Here is a 5612-nt window from a genome sequence, read left to right on the forward strand (position 1 = left end):
TCCTCTTCGGTGGATTCCGGGGCAGTGCTGAGGAGCTCCAACAGCCAGTGAGGAAAGAGTAGTGACTTTAGAAGGAGTCACAAATCCCTAAGACAAAATCACCTCCTTCCTCATGAGCAAGTGTAGAGACTCTGCTACATCTTGTCTTATGCCGTCGAGTTGTTTCCGACCCATAGAGACACCACTGACACATCACTCCCAGAACGCTCCGCTCTATCATCTGCAGACGTCCTGGTAGTGTATCCATAGTTTTCTTGGTGAAAGTACGGAAGTGGTTTACCATTGCCATCTTCTGCCTCTTTCTTCCTGCCGCTGCTGCACAGCGTGGGTGAGTTTTGCCTTGTAGCAGATTGCCTTTCACTCTCTAGCCACTGCCCAAGCTAGGAACGGAATGGGTAGGCCTCTGCTTGACTCTGCCTCTCGTAGCCGAGACCGGTAGAGTACTGGAAACTCTCCAAGTGCGACCCTGAGAGGGGGTCTGCTACATCTCGTACCTTATTATCATCCAGAATCGTTTATATAAACCTTGGAATAATGGAAGACTCATCATAATCTCTGAGGCAGTTTTCGTCTCTTCATCATCCCTGGCTTCCTTTCCCCTTGCTACCTCTGTTCTACCAATATTGGTTCCTCAGAATGGTATTATGCTTCTTGTCCTGGTATTTTTAAATAACTTTGTTCTTCCCAACATGGGGGGTTATCTAGTTCCCCATTCCAGCATTCCAGGAAAGGCAGATTCCTCTTCCCTGTATCCTTGAAGTGAGGCTACACTACGGCTCAGGTGAGTCTCAAGAGCAGTCATTGGAGGGCCATTTTACTACTTCCCAAGAAGCTAATATAATCTTATAAATATCAGAAGAAAAAGCTCCAGGTACTAGAAACATTGAATATATCATTATTCAAGCCCTGTGATCAATACTTTCAAAATAAATGTACAAAATGGACCATCAAGCTAGATAACCTGGGCTCAAACGCATTATTATTATTATTAAACCCCACCGAATCATTTCCGATTCATAGCGACTCCATGGATATACTTTCTCCAGAACATCCTGTCCTCTGCCATAATCTGCAACCTTTCTAATGGTTCTTCCGTTACCGTTGTTAGGGTCTCTTGCCATCTAGGTGTTGGTTTGCCTCTTCGACATTTTCTCTGGACTTTTCCTAGTATTAGTGTCTTCTCCAGCGAATTAGCCCTCCCGATTATGTGTCCAAAATATGCTAATCTAAGTGGAGTCATGTGGTCTTCCAAAGACCACTTTGGTTTAATTTGCTCCAAAATCCATTTGTTTGTCTTTCAGGCCGTCCGTGGTATTCACAAAAGCCTTCTCCAACACCACGTTTCAAAAGAGTCGATGTTCTTTCTATCCAGTTTTTTCACTATCCAGCTTTCGGACCCCTAGGTTGTCACTGGAAACACCATAGAGTTGACAATTTGTATTTTTGTGGCAAAAGTTGCAGCAGCATATTTCATGACTTTTTCCAGGCTCGGCATAGCAAGTCTTCCTAACATTAATCTTCGGGGTATTTCCTCGGCGTATACTTCGGTTCAGAAGTAACCCCTGAAGAATAGATTAACATCCGAAACAAGGTCCTTATGTCTTCTGAATGATCATTCCAAAAGGTTTTAGTCAATCAAAATGAAAAATATAATCTCCAAACACAGTCATTCTACACTTTAAATAGTACTTGCCCTCTACCTCAGAATACATGAAAAACAAAAATGAAAAATTCCACCATTTTCCAGTATTTAAAAGGCTCACTGAGGGGTCTCGGGCGTTATCGACGGAGCCTGCTAGCTCTAGCCCCAAATGCCAGTTCGCCCTGGACAATATAACCCTCCTCCAGGCCTGTACAGTTCTTCAGAAGACCTAAAGCAGCTCATGCTTCCTGAAAGCACGGGTCAGATACAACACACATCCACCAGGCACGTAGTGTTCAACTCTTTACATGTGCAGGGAATAGCAGATAAATTTCCATAGCAGACCCCCAGTGGGTGTTAATACCACCCGCCCAAAATTCAACCCTACCTTCCCCCCAACCCCCGCCGATAAAGACACCCACAGATGGGAATTTAGGACTATCTGCACTTTACTGTCCCCGAGACACCCCTCGTTTTCAAAAATGCAAACAAGGGAATAAGAAGCTTGCCAAGAAACAGCTTCCTTTTTCCGAACTGGTCACGGAATCTTCCGCCCTCGTCAAAATGGTTGGCTGCGAAGTTTGCAGCAATGGAGAGAAACCCGAGGGAGAGAGAGAGAGAGAGAGGCTTTGCCCCTCACGGGTTAATGAGCATTTGGAACTCTAATTTCTCTTTGATAGCAACTGATGATGCTACCAGGGAGCACTTTGAGGAAAATTTACGGAGCTTCCCTGGCAGTGGTGGCTGGGAAAGAGCTGCCTTCCTCACGTCTCCCAGGCTCACTTTGTAAATTATGGGAAACACTTTTAGACAGACACTGGCACTCATAAATTATACAGCTCATTTGCATATTCCAGTCATGAGACATTATGCAAATGTGACACGATTTGCATAATGGATTCCTCTTGTCGCTTCACTTGCTACGTGCTTTTAAAAAACAAAACGAAATAAAATGAAAGCACGAAAAGGTGAAAGCAGTAAGTTCCCAGCCTTGCCATGTCTCCTCCCCAACTGCACTATCAATTGCCTTCATTTACAGCAGGGGAATGGGGGTGAAGGAGAGAGAAAGAAAAAAACCCCCACAAAAAACAAGTAAAAAAAAAACAAAGAGCTTTCACATGGTAAATTTCGCTCTTAATTACGATGAACCAACTTTCTCCTTCTTGAGATCCTTCACCACAAGCAACACATCTGAGCCAATTAGGAAAAAAAAAACCCACAGCGCTACAGGGGGAAAAATATCAGAAACGAATTCTTTTCAAAACTTCCCCTCTGCCTGGGTAGTTTGAGATGGGGGTGACCCTCATCTGTTGGAACCACTTCATAAAACAAGCAGTGCCAGTTCATTTTTTTCTATTATAATCAGGCTGGTTGGAGGGGAAGCAAGTGGGATGAAGGGAGGGATATTCCCCTCCCTCCTCCTGGAAGAACTTCGGAAAAGGCTTGATTTTTTAAAGGTTGGGCGGGGGTTTGGGTGGGGTGGGGGGGGGGAGAGAATCAGGAGGGAGGGAATTTGGAGCATGGGAAGAAAGGAGGGGGTGGGCTTTGATTATTTATAACAAAATCTAATGGCAACATATTGTAAAGGATGAGACAGTACCACGTCGACTTCTATCAGCTCTACTCCAATAAGCAGGCATCGTTCCCTCAGCAGTTGCTAGTTTTGCTGCGGGCTTTTCCCTGCCCCCCTGCACCAGTGCGAAAGGCAGAGTCGTGCCAAGCGGCTGGCGTCTTTACCCTGTGGGAAAAGTTAACTGTAATTCTTCGGCTTTTAAAATCAATTAACCCGTGTGTTAATTAACGTCAAGTCGACGGGAGGAGGAGGAGGAGGAGGAGGGGAGGGAGGAAAGAAAAAAGCTGCAAGGGCGGATGGCAGAGGAGTTGGCACGGTGCCATCCATTCAGTGGCAACGCCACAGTTTCGTGTGATAACAGCAGCGGGTATATGTTACGGGGGCCCTGTATGCGGGCCAGACAGTGCGGTAAAGCTAAGGGAGATTATCCAGACCCCCAGGAGCAAACAGCAAGCAGCGACCGAAGGCGCGAGTGCCAGGATTACAGACTAGGTGCCTCCACTCCAAGCCCTTCCTCGGACACAGGGACTCTGCTACTTGGGGTTTGGGGGACTTCCCCACCAACGAGGCACAGAGCTGACTTTAATCACTTTTTTTCCCTTTAAAGTTCATTCTGCCGCAGTGGAGCCAGCACAGCGGATGCTTTCACACCCTGCAAGACAAAGGCCGTCGTCTCCGCCATGACACCGCTCCGTTCCAAGCCGAGGCCAGGATCCTGGAGTCTTTAAAAAAAAAAAAATCAAAGGAAACATGGAAAGAGAACAACAGAAACAGCAACAGCGAAAAAAATAACCAACAACAACAAAAACCTTGTGCCCGTTTCCCCATGCCAGGGGCAATCTGGGCATCTGTCGCAGCAGAAGGCGCTCGTGTGGGGCTTTTTTTTTTTTTTTGCAAGCTGTTGGCTTGTTTGCTATTCAAGTTCGTTTATAATTAACTCCAAAAAAAAAAACCAGTCCAGTCAACAACAAACAAAAGAGAGAAGCCGACATCGGAAGAGAAATGCCATAGGAAGCCGCGTGAATGCATGCCACAGCCGGTGCCACTTGCCATTCGGAAAACCTCAGGGAGAGATGCCAATTCTACAGCTCGAAAAAGCTACAGAGAAGGGAACGTAAAGGTCTACAGATAGAAATCCTAAGGAAGGAATACAGCTCTCTTAGCCCAGGATTGTAGTTGCACACAGCCTCTGCTGGAAGAAGAGAGTGAATGTTTATATGGAGATGTAGATAGGTATAAATTAAGAGATAGGCATCTATCTATCTATCTATCTTTGCATATAGACACACATGCCTGGCTATGTGTGTGTATATACACCCGGCGTCTCAGACATACTTCTGCACATATTTGAATATTGATGTAGCTATGTGATATGTGTACGGTTGTATATGTGTCTATACGAAGGCAGATCCACATGCGTGTGGTGCGTCTGTATGGATGAGAAAAAGAGGGAGAGGGGGATGGAGATGGAGAGAGGGAGCAGGGTGTATGTGTGCATGGGGATATACATCCCACTTTTTGACCCAGGTATACCCAGAAGACAAACTAAAAATCATACTCCAGCAGCAAGCAGGCAGTCAGAGATTTATCTACATTCACTGCTATCACCAGGGAGATGAATGGGGCCGATCTGAAGCCCTTTTACAAGATCCACTATGGGAGTGAAGGAGGAGGAGGAGGAGGGATGCCACACAGACATGCACAAACTTGAAGGCAGAGAGATTTGGAAGGTGCTACTTGTGAAACCCCGGTGGCATAACGGAGGGAAGAAGAAGAGGGGGGGAAGAGCCTTCTCCCCCCTCAATGTCCGTAGGCGGTTTTGGAAAAAATTTTTTTTGGAAAAGGGTTCCAGGGGATGTCTGGTACTCACGTTGTCTGCGTTGCTGTGGATCCTGAAAGGTGTTCTGTTGGCACCGGGCGCCGAGCCAGGGGCGGGCGCTGGAAACAAAAGGGAGAGACAAAAATAAAGTCATACAACGGGAATATTAATTGCTGCTCTTGCGGATTTTACAAAACACACAAACTGTTTTCTTTTCCTTCTTTTTTTTTTTTTCAAAAACGTGGATTGGCGCGCGTCCCTTTCGCATGGAATATACAAGTAATATGGGATTTACAGCCCAGTTACGGGGCTCGGGATTAACAGCGCTGGCATCTTTTGGGCATATTTTTCCTTTTAATGAATGAGCTTTCGCTGTTAATGAGGAATAATCGTTTGGCTAATGAGCTTTGAAACATTAAGAGAAAAGAGGGTTTTTTTCCGTTAATCGCCCTGGTGCGACCGCATGGATGGATTACAAAAGACAGCAGTAGGAACGCAGTACAAAGGGGGGGAAACGTCTCCTGGAGTGGGAGAAACATGCAGATGGGTGATGTGTCCCTGCATCTCTCCTTCCTTCT

General features: G+C 46.0%; 1 non-coding gene across 1 annotated transcript; it reads right to left on the reverse strand.

Moving 5' to 3' along the window:
• Positions 1 to 338: 338 nt before the first annotated feature.
• On the reverse strand, positions 339 to 476 carry LOC114815254. The gene has a single exon (XR_003763019.1). It is a non-coding gene; the product is annotated as a small nucleolar RNA SNORA7 (small nucleolar RNA).
• Between the last annotated feature and the right edge of the window lie 5136 nt (positions 477 to 5612).

Source organism: Ornithorhynchus anatinus, chromosome 11, assembly GCF_004115215.2.
Source record: "Ornithorhynchus anatinus isolate Pmale09 chromosome 11, mOrnAna1.pri.v4, whole genome shotgun sequence".
NCBI lineage: Eukaryota > Metazoa > Chordata > Mammalia > Monotremata > Ornithorhynchidae > Ornithorhynchus > Ornithorhynchus anatinus.